The sequence below is a fragment of the Bos indicus x Bos taurus genome, chromosome 26 (assembly GCF_003369695.1).
Source record: "Bos indicus x Bos taurus breed Angus x Brahman F1 hybrid chromosome 26, Bos_hybrid_MaternalHap_v2.0, whole genome shotgun sequence".
In the NCBI taxonomy this organism is placed as follows: domain Eukaryota; kingdom Metazoa; phylum Chordata; class Mammalia; order Artiodactyla; family Bovidae; genus Bos; species Bos indicus x Bos taurus.
Window position 1 is genome coordinate 18,371,980 of NC_040101.1, and position 17,990 is coordinate 18,389,969.

At 43.9% G+C, this 17,990-nt stretch overlaps 1 protein-coding gene across 39 annotated transcripts in view; it reads right to left on the reverse strand.

Moving 5' to 3' along the window:
* Positions 1-17,990, reverse strand: part of TCF7L2 (transcription factor 7 like 2) — a 202,199-nt gene that overhangs the window by 104,075 nt on the left and 80,134 nt on the right. The gene's annotated exons all lie outside the window — the stretch shown is intronic.

Consider the following 17,990-nt stretch of genomic DNA (forward strand, 5'->3'; position numbering starts at 1 on the left):
CCAGTAAAAATCATCGTTCCTGCAGCAACTGCTGACAGACTCGGAGCCCTTAAAGCGGGCATAGACGGGAAGCACAGAAGGAAAGGACGACAAACCCGAGCACATTAAGATCGGAAACTTCATTATTTAAAAACCAATTAGGCAGTTTTAAAACACGATAAAGTACACTCATCCCCCACTATGCGTGGGACTTTGGTTCCAGGACACATACACACACACACACACACACACACACACACACACACATACACACACAGCCACATGCACGGATGCTCAAATCCCTTACAAGAAATGGCGCGGTATTTACATATAACCTACACACATCCTCACTATATTTTAAATCATCCCTAGATTATTTCTAGCACCTCAGCACAAGTAGATGCTATGTAAATAGTTGCTGCCAAACAGCAAACTTAAGTTTTGCTTTTTGGAACTTTCTGGATTCCCGCCCTCGCCCCGCAAATATTTTTAATCATGGTTGGTTGAATTCAGATGCAGAACCTACAAGTATGCAGGGCTGACTTTATTTCCAACACATAATCAAGTCTCCAACATATATAAAGAGCTCCAATAAATCAATAAGGAAAAACTGATTCTTTAAAATGAGCAAAGGATTAAATCAGGCAAGCCACAATGGAGATAACAAACAAATGACAAGACAGTCAACCTCAGGGCTCAAAGAAATACAAATTAAAACATGGTAAGATGTCACTGTACACTAATTAGATGGGCAAAAATTTTAAGTCTGAAAAGTATTGGTGAGACTCGGGGAAAGAAAGTGCTTATACAGGGGATGAAAATACCAACTGATTCAGTCACTTCTAAGAGCATGATGATACCTTGTGAATTACAACTGAACATCAGCATCTTATGTCCTACCAATGACTACACAGTCTGAACCTCAGAGAAACACTCACACGTGTGCCTACACACACCTACTCAAGAACGGTTCCTGCAGCATAGTCTGTAACCTTAAAAACTGGTAAGCAATCCAAATAATTATTGATACAGAAATGGGAAACCTGTGGTATGCCCATACAGTGGAATATTACATAGCAGTTAAAATGTGTGAATTAGATTGAAGTGTACAACAAGGGCAAAATCCATAAAAATGCTGAATAGGAGAAGCTGGAGAATACTATGAAAAATGAAACCAGTTACTTAAAATTTAAAAGCTACCCATGGACGGAGGAGCCTGGTGGGCTGCAGTCCATGGGGTCTCGAGGAGTTGGGACACGACTGAGCGACGTCACTTTCACTTTTCACTTTCCTGCATTGGAGAAGGAAATGGCAACCCACTCCAGTGTTCTTGCCTGGAGAATCCCAGGGACGGGGGAGCCTGGTGGGCTGCCGTCTATGGGGTCGCACAGAGTCGGACACGACTGAAGCGACTTAGCAGCAGCAGCATTAATTGTAATACATTTTGATTAACACATATATGTGTACAAAAGTGTGAAACCGTGGACTGTGAAGACATCAAATTATAACCACAGTAGTTATGTGTCTGGATGGAAGATCAGGGACTAGGGAGGGGAACACAAGTCTGGGTTGGTTCTTTTAAACACGAGGGATAGGATTAATAATTGTTACTATAGATGGCAGGTACAGAAGTGTATTTCTATCTTATCCTTTTACACCATGAAAGAGTGAGCATACCTCGCACAAAATGGTTGATGGCCTGAGGAAAATACTCACAAAAGCCTTCCATCCAATGTAACTTACTAAACAGATGTGTAAGTTACCCTCAAGTTCAGACACACACCCGCCTTGTGTGAAGGGAGATTTTTAATATAATTTGAAGGGAAGGTGCATCATGATGCAACTCTCCTTTTGGTGGTTCTTTTCTTTTGCCATGAGTTCATTCCTGGTCCTCCTAAAAACCCACAAAGCCTATTTCCTCATCAGCAATCAACAGCATCTCAAAGCACAACATGCCTTCAAGTTTCCTGAAGCAGCCACCGGCCCAGGCTGTGTCCCTGGTGTGCCTGCTCCAGACAGAAGCAACATTGACACCTACAGATGAGAGCCCCAGTGCTGGAGTCAGGCTCCCCACATTCAAATTCCAGCTGGCCACTCACCCACCACCTGCGTGACCTTGGATGGATCACCCCCCACCACCACCACTGAGTCTCAGTTTCCCCACCTGTAAAATGGGATAGAAACAATCGCTAACTCACAAGGTGTTGTTGACGATTCAACCTGACAACCATACACATTACTCAGAACAGGAAATCAGTAAAATCAGTAAATTAGTAAAACAGCAAAGTGACTGGAACTAGTAAGTGCTCAGTAAACCTCCAGCATTATCATGATCTTAAGCACATCTCTCCATTTCTCAATGCATCCATTTCTTAAGTAGCACAATGAGGGCTCCGGACCAAAAGAACTCCTGAGTTCCCTTCCACCATGCCATGAACAACTCTGAGATTAAAACAAAAATTCAGGGACAGGAGGGTGAGCATGAGAGAGAACACGGCTCTGCTCTATAACGTGCAAGCCTGTTGGAGGTGAGGCCCCAAGACATAGCTTGAGGAAAAGTTCTCCAAGCCCCTTCCCTTGGCTTCAGTTCCAACCTCTGGAATCACACTTCTGCACCTAATAGGATCCCGACAATCCCCACCCTTGGCTCCAGATCCAGCAGATCCCACACTGCCAAATGAAACCTTTGGAGGAAACTTACACAGGCATCCAGACACCGGAACACTTGGCCAAAACCACCCCTGCTGGCCTCTGGATGTGGTGCTGGCCACCGCTGGAACCCCGGCCCGCTTCCCCAGGCCAATGGCCCGCCCTCCCTCTCCCCGACACATGCCCTCCCCACCCACTCACTTATTCCACATGGATGTCCAAACACGCACTAGCTCAGCATATGTCCTTACTGCCTCGCAATGGCTTGTATTTTTCATGCTCTAAAGCTTAACCATGAGATTGTTGGTGTGAGAGCTGTGATTGCTTCAGGCCTGGACTCATAGAGTGAAGAATAAATCAGGATGAAAGTCATCACAGGTATGCACCAAAAACAAACTAAATAAACATGGAGTTGGTTTGTTTTTTTTAAAAAAGCCTCCCTTTCAAGATAAAAGGTTAGACAGCATTAAAGTTATCATCCTCTTTAGACACATCTTGATTTTTTTTTTTTTTTTTAAATCATGCAACTTTTTACTACAGGATGGCAGGACAGGAGAATTGTGGACTTCACCCCCAAAGTCCATTTTTTTTATAACTGTCTGTGTGTACTACCAACATACGCAGGTGTGATGCCCCCAAACGTGGGCTGAATCTGCAGCTCATGCATGGCCCACGTCGAGTCCTGCAAGACCAATTGTTTGTGGAGGGCAAGAAGAGCTCCTGGCTGTGGGAGGAACTGAGTGAAATTAATCAAGACGGCTGAGCCACAGCCCAGCTCCAAAGCCAAGATTCATTTTCTTAGGCACATTCTCATTTGTGATTCAGATGAAAAATGTTGCTCTTTCCCATCACTTCGGAAAAAATGTTTCAATGGTGAGTCAAAAGAATGTCCATTGTAATGAACATTTGATCCGGCTTTGACCGAGGAGTAGAGGGCTCAGTTTCTGCCACTCTTCCCCCACAGTAGACTGCCTGAAGCAGAAATGACAGCTGTGACACCCTGATCATCCTGTACTGCATCCTGCTCCACCCAGATATTAATCCATCAGTGCCTTCTTTCCCTTGGAGCTGTGATAGAAGGCCTCAGAATCTCTCTCAACACAGTGCTCCGAGCAGACACTACGCAGCCTCCATCTAGGGACAAACACTGCACTCTTCTCACAGTCCTTGGCAAAACCGTTTTTCTTTGGTCTGGCAGAATTGCAAGATCCTTTCTTGGTTCATATGTGATGTACAGGAAAATGGACAGAAGAATTATAAATAGTAAAGTTGTAATAGTCAGACAGGAATAAACACCTGTATGCTCAGTTTGTCAGTAATTATCCATGATAAGAAAACAGTGGTTCTACAATAATGAGTGTTGACATGTAGAGGAGACCACTAGTACCTCCTTCTTTATGATGGTTAAGATCACATTTTTCCAACAAAAAGGGCTGTGCTTCGTACTATTAATTAACTGGCTGTTCCTTAATTATCCCAAAGACCAGAAATAAGAGCACTTTAGGGCAAAGATGATTCTGTCAAGTAGGAGTCAGAAGAGAAAATCTTGTGAAACTAAAAATATGAAAACAGGAATTTCATGAAAATGCCTCAAGTTCATGTTCAAAATTCCCCATGACCACAGGAGCAAAGCATGGAAACTGCTTTCTTTTTTCCCACACAAGCCTCTCTCTAGAAATTGTTTGTGAGAGAAAACCGCTTATAACTCCCGCAGGTGAGCACAAATCAACCCATTCTTAAAGAAGGCAAGTATGTTTCCTTCATATGGGTCCCTGTTTACAAAGCAGTAGAAGAGTCAGTTCATGCTTTAGCATGTTTAATTCAAAAGAATCAAAAATTGAAAACATGAAACAATATTTTTATAAGTCTAAGGCTTGGAAAACTGTAGTGGTTAGAATTCCTTTGGTTGTAAGTGTCAGAAAACACCTCTAATTAGTTGGCTTCCAAATTAAAAGATTCGACTAGCTGGATAGTCCAGATTAGAGCTGGCTGCTGCTGCTGCTAAGTCACTTCAGTCGTGTCCGACTCTGTGTGACCCCATAGACGGCAGCCCACCAGGCTCCCCCATCCCTGGGATTCTCTAGGCAAGAACACTGGAGTGGGTTGCCATTTCCTTCTCCAATGCATGAAAGTGAAAAGTGAAAGTGAAGTCGCTCAGTCATGTCCAACTCTTAGCGACCCCATGGACTGCAGCCTACCAGGCTCCTCCATCCATGGGATTTTCCAGGCAAGAGTACTGGAGTGGGGTGCCACTGCCTTCTCCAAGAGCTGGCTACATAGAACTAAATGGTATCATATAGACATTCCTCCCACACACATCCTAATTCTCGCACATCACTACAAATAAGCACTCTCCATTCAGAGTGTGTGTGTATGTCTGAGTGTGTGTGTCTGTGTGGATGTTGTCTGTGTGTGTGTGGTGTGTGTGTGTTAGTTGCTCAGTCATGTCTGACTCTTTGCGACCCCATGGACTCTAGCCTACCAGGTTCCTCTGTCTGTGGAATTCTCCTGGCAAGAATTCTGAAGTGGGTTGTCATTTCCTTCTCCAGGGATCTTCCTGATTCAGGGATCGAACCCAGGTCTCCGCATTGCAGACAGATCTTTACCATCTGAGCCACCAGGGATAGCTCCAAAGACCCACAGAGTTAGAATCCTCTGCCTAGGGAAGGCTCCAAAGCATTTCTGCTTATTAAATCACAGGCCTACCCCTTGTCCAATCATGTCTACCTGGACCAACCTGAATAGGGGAAAGGTAGTTCTCTATTCTTAGGGGATGAGGAGGATACTGCCAGCAGAAAATAAATAAATAAATAAAACAAAACCACACACACACAACTGGCATAGCGATGAATGTGGACTCTGCTCCATTGTTAATATTTGGTTTCTTAGACTGGAGGGTCACTGTGTAGATGCTATTCTCAATTCCCAAAAATAGCTTGATAATTTAAGAGGAAAGTGTAATAAAGACCGTGCCAATCAAGCGCTTTGTGGAAACAGAATGGGAAGGGGTTTGAGGCAGAAAGGAAGGAAGATGTTTAGCTATATTTTAAACACGGAAATGGCTTCTCCCAGTCAAACATATTTCTTCCATCTTTGACAATGTCTTCTCGTCTTGGTCAGGACAAATTTGGCTTTTGGGCTTTGGTGGAAGCAGGCTGCTACCTCTTCCCCCAAAACTATTTTCTCTTGTGTTTCCACTGAATCACCCTAGAGGTTTGCCCTAGAGCCTCTCCTCCCAGCCTGCTCCCCTTTCTGTTTAGATTTTATGTTCTCCCTCTGCCCAGAAAGGCTGATTCTCCCTTGAGTGTGAAAGAGCTGGGGAAAACACTTCTCTCAGAATCTTATATGCATCCCTGAGTTGGGTCTAACTTCAGGAGCATTAGAAAGGGGCAGAGTCAGAGGTCAGGTCTGAAGACAGGTCTCAATAATGGGGGCCCCACAAAACCATGGTCTCTGGGGGCCACGGGGATAGTTCAGTCCCAAGGTCCGTGGTGCAGACCTTCCTTCCTTCCCTTCTTCAGCCTTTTAAACACTTGATACTTTTTTCACCCCAGCACCTGGGCAACACAGTGTTTTTGTGAGCAAAACAGGCAGCCTTCACCCTTGAGCAAGGACAAGATGCCTTTGCCCCACTGTACTTTGGGCACATGATGACCCCATCTCATTCAAGCCTATCAAGCAGTCTCAGTGATGCACTTAATCACTGCCCAGATCCACTCGCTGTGCAGGCTTTGGCTGGAAAACAGATTGCATCACGCCTGCCAGAGCGCCTCACAAGTTTCTCACTGCAGACAGACCACGGCTGGACAGACTGCACAGCTGCAGAGATGCTGGGGCTCGGATGTAGGACAGAGCGGGTGACCCAGATACCAGCCACATCCCGCTGCACTGGCAAAGAACTGATCAAGGGGGCGCTCAGTCAACCTCCGTGCCCCCTTCTGCCCCCACCCTCTCTCCTCCAGCCAACACCACACTGGAAGGGTGGCAGGTCCTGGGCCCAATCTACCTGTATACTCTCCATCCTGCGTCCCTGAATCTCCACGTCCCACCTTCTAATCAGGTTGCAGAGCTAAGTACCTGTTCACAGCCTTACTATGTCTTCTCTTCAAAAGACAAAATCTATCCTCCAGATTTTCAGTAGAAGTACATGACACAATCTGTATTAGGATGTTCAAGGCCATCTCGAATGTGGGAATGCAGCACAGGGACCAAGGAAGTAAGACGGGAAGCGACAAAGGTGGGAAGTTACCAGGTGGGAAGTGCTCTGGCAACACCCTAGTGAGTGGTCCTGGCAGCCTGGGCTTCAGTGGTGATGGCAGAGGAGCGAAAATTGTTTGAATCCACAGATATTTCGAAGGCAGAGCTCATATGCTATGTGGATGGATTATGAGCCCAAAGGACAGACCAGTGGACTGAATGTGGGGTGTGAGAAAAAAGACGAGTCAAAGATAAACTCCAAGGTTTGGGACTCGTGCAACTGAAGAATGTTGATGACCCTGACTATGACAGTGAACGCTGGGAGGAACAGGCTCGGTGGTGGGGAGCAGGTGGAAATGAAGACCTGGATTTTGAACAAGCCAATTCTCCCATGTCTGTCTGGCATCCAAATGGGAGTCCAATCAGGCACTCGGGGGAGAGAGCCCAGGCTAGACAAAGAATCTGGATAACTCTCTAAATGTGGTCATTTCTGCCCATGGAATCCTGAACAACTCCACTCACTCACAGGATTTTCACATCCGGATCTTCTCAGGTGGCTCAGTGGTAAAGAATCTGCCTGCCAATGGAGAAGACCTGGGTTCAGGGCATGGGTTGGGAAGATTCCCCTCAGATCAGATCAGATCAGATCAGTTGCTCAGTCATGTCCGACTCTTTGCGACCCCATGAATCACAGCACGCCAGGCCTCCCTGTCCATCACCAACTCCCAGAGTTCACTGAGACTCACGTCCATCGAGTCAGTGATGCCATTCAGCCATCTCATCCTCTGTCGTCCCCTTCTCCTCCTGCCCCCAATCCCTCCCAGCATAGAGGACGAAATGACAACCCACTCCAGTACTCTTGACTGAAGAATCCCATGGACAGAGGAGCCTGGTGGGATCCAGTCCGTGGGGACCCAAAGAGCTGGACACGACTAAGCTCACATGCCAGCAGCACAAGCAAAATGGACAGAATAATAAACTTTCCCATCCAGACCCCCCTAGGGTCCCTCCTTCCCTCGTTTCCAAGAACACTCCAAGGGATAATTCTGAAATCCAAGTGTTAAATTTTTATTAACTGATTAAAAGAGATGAAAATCTGACTTGCAAGCCATTAACAAGCCAATCAGAAAATCACTTCACATACCCAACGTTGTTGAAAATACTCATTTCCCATAATATATCATCGAGTCTTAGATTTCACAAGCTCTCTCTTAAAAAATTCAGGCATCTTAGAATAGGATTCCTGAGGACCAGTCAATTTAAGCAAGATTGCAAAGAGACAAAACCCTCCAAGCCCAACGTTCTGGAGCTTCCGTGTAAACCACGTTTACATAAACACTAGTGGGGTGATGACACAGGCTCAGCTGCAAGTCAGAAGGTATTAGGGTGGATTCTCAAGTAAGAAAGTAGACACGTGGGCAAGCCCCGGTGCTACAACGATGCACCGCGAAGGTAACAGTAAAGGCACACTTGTTCCTGACAAATCAACCCCTGTCCCTCACCAGAAATTGGTGTTCTGCTTAATTAATGAAGCATCACAAAACAAGGGGAGAGAGACACCTGCAAAGAAATAAAATCATGGGGTTCCTTGACTTCAGGAAACTTACAATCTGGTTGAAGAAGCAAGCCCGTGCATAGCGTGAATCAGCCAGACAAGAAAGGACAAGCAGGACAGGACTGGGGCCAAACGCACACTTCTGTGTTATTTACTGGAAACATAAACATAGGCAGATCCATGAGTGGAGCTCGAAGTACATCCACGTTAATTTAAAGCAGGCTCCCACGCTGGGTAAACAGAGCAGGTACTGAAACTAAAACAACTTTCCAAAATATGCACCCATCTTGGCCCTGAAGAGCCAAGAAGAATTCTCCAGTCAAGCTCGCTTTAGGGACTCTTGCAGTTTCCAAACACCCAGAGGAATCAAGAACCTGCCCTGAAGAAACTGAATGCATAACCCAGAGCTTCCCTAAACCTCTTTCAGGAGGGAACCTTTTTCCTAGCAACTTTATTAACACTCGGTGACACAAACGTCAGGAAACACTAGCCCAGAGCTGCCAGAGTTTTTTGCCCGAGCACAACTCACAGCATTTGGAAATGGTTGCAACTGATTAGAGGCTGCCAGCCTCTGCCACACTCCCTGTGGACTGATCTTAAACAGGGAGACAAATGGCATTTCTAAAAAGAAGGTATGTTTTCCCAGAAACACAATCCAGGATGATATTCTTAACAAGTTCATATACAGCATCAAATAACATACTATCTTTGCCTAATAATATGCTATTAACAAAAGAGAAAAAAAAGTTTGATGATCTGACTTTGTTATTGTTGTTGTTTAATTGCTAAGTTGTGTCTGACTCTTTGCCACCCCATGGACTGCAGCCTGCCAGGCTTCCCCATTGTTCACTATCTCCCAGAGTTTTCTCAAAGTCAAAAAAAAGAGCTACTAAAATGTAAAAGACTACAATTCTTTGGGTTTGTAAAAGTATACTCCAAAACCTCTAAAAATAGCCCTAAATGTGCTTCATATATTGTGGGGGGCTAAAAAAGTGTTTCTATAATTATCTAAAATGAATATATGTCATTCTGTACAACCATGATAACATCAGCTGACTTTAAAACCTACTAGCTATATAAGAAGCAATCATTTTTGTTTGCTCATTTTGAAAGTGAGAGGCCTTAGGGAGGTTGACTTGGGCTGGGCTGGCTAGGTCTCTTTTCTGTAGCAATATGGAATAAGGGCATATCCTTCCCAGGAAGCCTGAACTTTTGCTTTTGCTTAATTCCCCAGAGACAATAAAATCATTCTGATCATGGTCAATCTAACTCTCACACTCTGAGGATGGTTATTAACACTGAGACCTGGCAGGAAGACATTTGTGGCTACATATCAAGAAATGTTTTGAACTTTTCTCCTCTTGTAACTATATTCCTAGCAATTTATCCTAAGAAAATAATACAGGATGGGGGTGGGGAGGGGAGGGGGCCACACAAAGATGTTCATCACAGGTTTATTTAGAATAACCAAAACAAAAGGAGATAAAGACCCAAAAATATGGCATTGATTAAACTAAATAGGGATACAATCATAGTATGGGCTATTATGTGGTCATTAAAAATCCTTAAGAATTTTAATGACATGAAGATGTGCTTAAGCAATTTTCATTTTAAATAAATCCAAGGTTGAAAATACTGAGCACTACTATGAGCTCAAGAATGTTAAAAACAAATATTAATACACTCGGAAAAGTCTAGAAGGAAACATACCAAATATACCAAACAATTCGTAATGTAACATCAGACTGGCAAGATTAGGGGTTATTTTCCAAAGTGTTTACAACGAACATAAATTTTATGAATGAGGAAAGCTATACTTAACAATTACTGTCACTTATTTTAGAGGTAGGGTTTTTCTCAATCAAAAATGTGTCGTTTTCATACTTAAAACATTAAGATAAGTCACTGAAGACGTGAGTCACCATGGAGGACAATCTTGAGCAAACTTGGTGATGAGGGAAGGATGTTTCAGCGTTAGCATCTTAGTCTTAAGATGGATTAGTGGAAGAAGCTTGAGCGGAGCTGAACAGCAAAACACAAATCAAGTCTGAGCACTTCAAGGAGAGAGACTTCAGTGCAATACGGAGACAGACCTCTGAGTCCATTTTCTACCGAAGCAAACGGTCTGCATCAGAAGATAGCCAGGTGCCCCATCTCTGTGTCTGAAAACAGCACGGCTGGCAGAGGGACTTCTGAGCGGTGATTAAACAACAGAAGGGACAGCACTGGGTGACATGCCTTGTGATCTGAAGGTTGTGAAACTCTGTAACTCTGTGATTCTAATCTGAAGAGGATACAACCGAGCTTACACAATCCTTCTTGGTAGAATATTTCCATTGCCATAGTGGTCAGCTGCCACACCATGAACCCAAACCTCAAAACTTCAGAATTCCTCACCGTAGAGTATTTTCTGGAAGGAGATAGGAAGCTTAGACTTCTAACCACAGACTGTTACGGACCATCTTGGGGTTTACTCCACTCCCTCCCTTTAAACCACACCTGATCCAATCTACCACTTCTTCCCCAAAACAAAGATAACTTGGTCGCCTGGTTCTCAATATTAGCTCCTCATAGCGTTCCTTATTAAAAAAAAAAAAAAATACTAATATTTGTACAGGGCTCACCGGCTTGCTTTATACGCTTAGACAAAACACATACCTTTAATCGTGGTTCTGTGAAATGGGAAAGTTCTGACTCAGCTGCTGCTAGGAAACACATCTTAAGTATTCTAAAAAGTCTGGTTGAGTCACAGAGAAATGGACTTATTTAAAAAAAAAAAAAAAAAGAGGGAAGTGTATACGCAGTGGAGGAAGAGGAGACAGCACAGGGAAGGGCTTCCAGGAAGTGAGCACAGTTCACCCTCACGTCTCCTGAAGTTCACCTGCCCCTGGAGCATCCGCCCTCCTTTCCCACAACGTGTCAGTGAGTCCTCTGCAGCAGCCACACCCAGAAACCAAATCCTTCGCCAAGCTCGTGGCCCACTCTCCAGTGAAGCTACCGGGTCTCCTTGAACAAGCCTGCCCGGGCCAGCGGGTGCTCCACCGGTGCTTCCCTGGCAGCGCTCTGCATGCGCACTGTGTCCCTCTGACCTTTCTCAGTGCCTCCGGGGTCAGTGGAGTTAAGATGATGGCGTGCTCTGGAGCTAGTCCGCCTTATCTCACAACCTGACTCCCACAGTTGGGCAAATACTTCACCTCCCTGTACTGAGTTCTTTCTCTGTAAAGTGGGGATAATGCAATTTCTGAAAATCACCTGGAACAATGTCTGGCACGAAGGAAACGTCCCAGACTTACTTGCTATCACTGTTATCATCGTTCATCACTGACTCCACTTTCTACATCTAGAATAGTTTTTCCCCCACAGTGGGCAATCACGAAATATTTGCAGGATCCATGAATATGAGCCAGTGATTGAATCAATGGTAAACACAAAAACCAAGAGAAAGACCAATTAGAGCTACTTATCTAAATTCTGGAGAAGGAAAGCGAGACGTCTCCACCCTTCCATAAATACATTCTGAATAAATGGAAATCTAAATTTAATAGATAATCAACATTACTCTTGATGTCAATTTAATCCATTAAATTTGAATTGTAGATTAAGTTTGAAGTGCTCTCATTTCATATTGCCACACTGCTCTGTGGGGTCAGGAAACCTGGTATCTTAATCTCTCTAAAAAAGACAACTCAGGGAAATCCCCAGCGGTCCAGTGGCTAGAACTTGGAGCTTCCTCTACCATGGCCTAGATTCAACCTCTGATCAGAGAACTGAGATCCTGCCAGATGTGCAGTGTGGCCAAAAAAAAAAAAAAATACAACTCACTCAACTCTACTTCATTTTAAAAAGAGACATTTTCCCAAAGAAGGTATGTGAAATATACCAATAGGTACACAAAAAGATGCTCAACATCCCTAATTAGAGAGATATAAATCAAAACGACAAAGAATTACCTCCTCGTATCTGTTAGAACAGCTGTCAGCAAAAGACAAGAGAAAACAAGTTTTGGTTAGGATATGGGAAAAAAAAGAATGTTCTATATTGTTAGTAGGAATGTAAATTGGTGCAGCCATTATGGAAAACAGCACAGACAGTCCTCAAAAAAATTAAAACTGGAACTACCTTATGATCCAGCAACCTACTTCTGGGCTTCCCTGGAGGCTCAGCTGGTAAAGAATCCACCTGCAATGCGGAAGACCTGGGTTTGATTCCTGGGCTGGGAAGATCCCCTGGAGAAGGGAATGGTTACCCACTCCAGTATTCTGGCCTGGAGAGTTCCATGGACTGTATAGTCCATGAGGTCGCAAAAAGTCAGACATGACTGAACAACTTTCACTTCACTTCACTTCTGGGTATATATCCAAAAGAAACAAAAACAGGATCTCCAAGAGACATGTACACGCCCTCATTCACTGCAGTGTGATTCACAAGAGCCAAGATAAGGAAACGAGCTACGTGTCCATCAACAGACCAACAGATAAAGAAAATGTATTACATACACCAAGTGGAAAAGCATTCAGCCATAAGAAGGAAATTCTGCCATTTGTGACAGCATGGAGGGACCTTGAAGGCATTACACTCAGTCAGACAAAGACAAGCACCGCATCAGTTCAGTCGCTCAGTCGTGTCTGACCCTGTGTGACCCGTGGACTGCAGCACGCCAAACCTCCCTGTCCATCACCAACTCCTGGAGCTTGCTCATACTCATGTCCATCAAGTCAGTGATGCCAGCCATCCAACCATCTCATCCTCTGTTGTCCCCTTCTCCTCCAGCCTTCAATCTCTCCCAGCATCAGGGTCTTTTCCAATGAGTCAGTTCTTCGCATTGGGTGGCCAAAGTATTGGAGTTTCAGCATCAGTCCTCACAAATGAATATTCAGTTCTGATTTCCTTTAGGATTGACTGGCTGGATATCCTTGCAGTCAGGGACTCTCAAGAGTTATCTCATGGTATCGCTTACAAGTGAAATCTTAAGAAAAAACCACACAGAGAGTCCACCAGGGACCCAGGGGTTATGGAAAATGGCGAGATGCTGGTCAAAGAGTACAGACTTCTAGTTATAAAAAGAATAAGTTCTGGAAGCCTAATGTATAGCATGATGATTATAATTTTTGACAATACTATATCATGTACTTGAAAGTTGCTAAAAGACAGTAGATCTTAAATATTCTTACCACAAAAGAGAAATGGTATTTATGTAATGGGATGCAGTTTTAGCAACAGAAATAGTCATTTTACAACATATAAGTGTATCAAATCAACACACTGTACACCCCAAATTTATACAACATTATATGTTGATGGTATCTCAATAAAGTTGTAATAAAATTTTTTTAATTAAAGACAACTCTTCCACCCCAAACCTTCTCCCCACCCAGTATTTCCCATTCAGCAAATGGCATCTCCACCCACCCACCTTTGACCCTCTTTTCTCCCCTCACTGACAGCGTCTGATCCATCCCTCAGTTCTACTGACAGCCCCTCCCTCCAAATCTGTCCGCTTCACCTTCCCCATGGGCAGCAGTGTAACCCGAGCCAAAACCTTCCATGATTTCACAAGGGCAGTTGGGATGAAATATCAAATTGTCACCGTATCTTACCCAAGTCACTGTCTCCATGCCCCAAGGACCAGCAGCCATTGTAGCTGGCATCCTGCTTCTCTCACAGCCAGCCTCTCTCTTCTTTAGGACCTTCAAACATGTTTTATCTTCTGCCTGGAATATTTTCTCACCTCCCATCCCTTCTCTCATACCTTCACCTGGTCAACTCCAACTGATCCTTCAAATCACATGTTAAATGCCACTTTCTCAGGGGACAGTCCTGGCCTGTTAATCCTCACCAGCTTCTCAGTGGACATCCCAGCTCCTTGATCGTACACCCTCACAGGCCTGGTAACCCCTCACAGCACCCAACACGGAGCCTCCCACCCAGGCAGGGGCTGCGACAGTTCTGCTGGACCTGTGTCCAGGACAGAGCCTCCTACCACATAGCAACTGCCGCCCAGCATCCGACAGCACCAAGCAACACAGCAAAACACCCGTGTGTACTTAATAACGAAGAGGATGCTCTCCGAGTTATTGGTTGTTATTAACTGCTGCAACTCAGTACCCCTGCACCCCATGCCCAAATTCTTCAGAAACAACAACGAAAGACTCAGCACGCCCTCTGAGCTGAAAACTCTCAACTCAAACGGCAGACACCCTGTCTGAAGCCCTACCATCAGGCTATATTTCATAAGAGCCTTCCCGCTCTCTTTCAGCATTTAAGCAATAACAACAACAAAATAAAAGAAGTACACACTCCAGTCTGGCGGGCTCTGCTCTTTGGGATTCAGGCAGCTTTCTCATCCCATGCCTCCATGCTCATTACACAACAAAACACATAAGACCCAGAACCGCTAGAAATACACCCCAAGGTAAAAACTCCACGTCTACTTCAAAAGGAAACCCCCAAGACACAATGGTAGGAGCTTCTGAAGCCTTTTGCCATTTTGTAAGATACATACTATACCAAAATATCACAATTTGGGGTACAGAATCTTTTTTTGCTGGGTACAAAGGAAGTTAAAGTCTTTGTATAGCAAAGACACCTGGGGTGGTGTCCAGAGAGGGGCTCCTCACAGGGGCCCTGGGGGTGGGTTGGCCAAGACTCAAACGCCACCACTTAGCACAGCTGCCTGGCACTCATTTTGGAAGAAGGAATTTAAAAAAGAGCAAAGAATTAAAAATATAAACACCACAGAGAAAGAAACAGGAGCAAGTTCTACAAATCAGAATACGGGGAAGCTGAGGAAAGGAGAGGATCCTGGCTCTTGTGACTTTAGAAAGTTCATGAATTTCTGTGGGAGTAAGGAAGAAGAGAAATCCAAGGGAGAGGGAGAGAGAGACATCTTTTGTATAAATTCCTATTTTTTGGACAGTCAAAAAAAAAATTTAAAAACCATCACCCTTGGGGGATCATTTCTACTCTATTTTGAGCATAGAGTAGGAGCCATCAGATTATAATAAACGAGATGCTGTATTGGGGGCTTGCTTCTTCATATACACATTATTCAATCAATTGAACTCCACTTGTTAAGAACATTCATTCTACACATCCTTTTTTTTTTTTTTTTACAATGTGGTAACCCACATACCACATAAGAAAAAAATCCAATCAGATTAAAATATGCCAACAAAACGTTTTAAATTCCCATCTGAAAATTCTACCCCCATGAGTACTACAGCAAGTTATTTTCCTAGCAACCTGTGATAGCTATAGTCCCTAATGATTACTAACAAACGCTGAACGAACACTTCTCTAGTTTCAAAATAAAAACATTAGAAATAATTATGAAACAGCCTGGCACCAAAATTACAATAAATCCAAATTTCGGAGAAATTAGGAAGCAATCCTCAGACAATTATTTTGAAACAGGTCTGATGAAACACTGTGATGTGACAAACTTTTATTTCAAGAGAAAGAAAAACAAGAAAGTAAGGAAGAGCCCAGTGTCTGGAGAAAAGCTAGCATTCATCAGAGAATCTGATGGAGAACCAGAGTCTCCTGGCCAATGCTGAGTTATACAAAGACCCAAATGATACATCGGCCACGATCCAGAATGCTCCCTGTATAAATACAGACACACCGTACCTGCCAAGCTGGTTTGGGCTGACATGATGCACTGCGTTCAATGAAAAGGTGATCATAAGTTTATACTCCCAAGGTACACGACTCCTCAAGCCCCCGAAACTATACGTGATCCGGAGGTCAACAACTTCCAGACTTTCTTCCCCCTACCTTTTCATTCTCCTTCTACTAACTTCCTCCCCACCCCCAATATCTCTTCCTCCTCAGTCTTGGTGTCACGTGAAGACTGCAGAAATCCACGATGACAGAACTGACTCATAAACTAAAGACACCATTCCAAGGCCATGAGCATTAAGTATTTCATTCGGTTTCCTTTTTGCCCAAGTTCATGGCTTTTCTCCTCTCTTCAGCTCCCAAAGCCCACTCTTCACCACCAACCCACTATATAACCTCTATGCAGGGTCGCTCCTAGGCCCCCAGGAGCAGAGAACAGAAGATCGGATTACAGCTGCGGCTTCTATGGACAAGGGTCTCCCTCAGAAGGGTGGGGTGGGCTCCACAGTGATTGCTATGGTCAACATGCCTCCTAAGCCACAGCAAAGGAAAAAGAAACCCAAGTCCCTTCACTGCGCCCCTTGCCAAAATCCACATCGGCTCTGCAAAAATGTTTTACCAGCTCCTCGGATTGTTAACTCATACACATGAAAACAAAGTGCCTAGGGCCTAAGTTGTGGCAACTGCTCCTATGGGATCTGGGGAGTCAGAGGGACAGAGGGAAGGAGGGCAATCATTGAAATCCTCTCTCCCAAAGGACAGACCCCACTCCTGCACGTGGCTAACACATGGACCTCCAGGTCACACCCACCAGGGGGCTGCGGCCCCTCTGGATCACTTCTAAGAAATGAGTCTTCTCAACAGACTCAAAGAGAGAAACACCTCCAAGAGATTTTAAAGACAGCGTCCTCCTTTCCTACACTTCCCACCCCATCCCAAAAAGAAATGGGTGACTTCTGCCCAGCACTTCTAAAAGCAGAAAAATAAATTTCAAACCTAGACCCCCATTGGGAAATTCAGGGAGGCAGGAAGAGTGAAACAGACTGGCTTCCTCACTGTACCCTCAAGACTTGTAAAACAATCTTTGTGTATTGTTAAAATATGGGGTTTTTTTTTTCATGGCATTCATTTTTCTGGGAGAAACCTGCATGAGAACCCCAAGCCAACAACTTCTTTATGCCTATGACACTGTCTTTGACAGTGAGCCAATTTAGAGAAAGCAAAACAGAACAAGTCACAGAGAGTTACTTTTGACTCCCTTAGGAGGGAACAGTCCACTAGGCCCCAAAAAGAGAGCTGAGAACTGGGCCCAGTTCCTACTCTGGCCGCTAACACAGCGTGTGACGTTGGGCAATTCACTTAAGGCATCTCTGGACCCGTTTCCTTTTCTGAGAGTAGGTAGGACCTAGCTGATCTAAGGTTACTTCCAGCCCTGAAATCTCAGCATTGTACGAGCATGTGTGATTATGAGCATCTGTTTTATCGAGGGACTGGAGGAAGGAGGAAGCTTCTGGGAAATGTCAACCTTCTTTCTACATGCCTCATTTATAATATAAGAATTCGTAAGACCTTTTCACAAACGACTCAAAGAAGTGGTTTTACCGAAATCAATTATTTTGTGAGATATATACACATACCATATGTATATTTAATATTCATATAACAGAAGCAAAACTCCTTAAATAATATATGCTCAATTATAACAAGTTACAAAATAAGGAGGCAGTTAGACTGAAATTTGACACAATGTATCTTAAGATTTTTCTACTTAAGAAAATTATTTTGCCATTTTTAGAAATTAAAAGTAACACAGAGGCAAAATATATTAATGGATAACATTTTGTGATACTTAAATAAAATATACATGAATTGTTTCATGCTCTGCATAATTCTACCTGTCATGAATTCATTATAAAAATGTATCTTCCATTAATTATTTCAAAAGTATGAAGTCCAGCTCACGATAGGAATATATAGAAGAAAATACTCT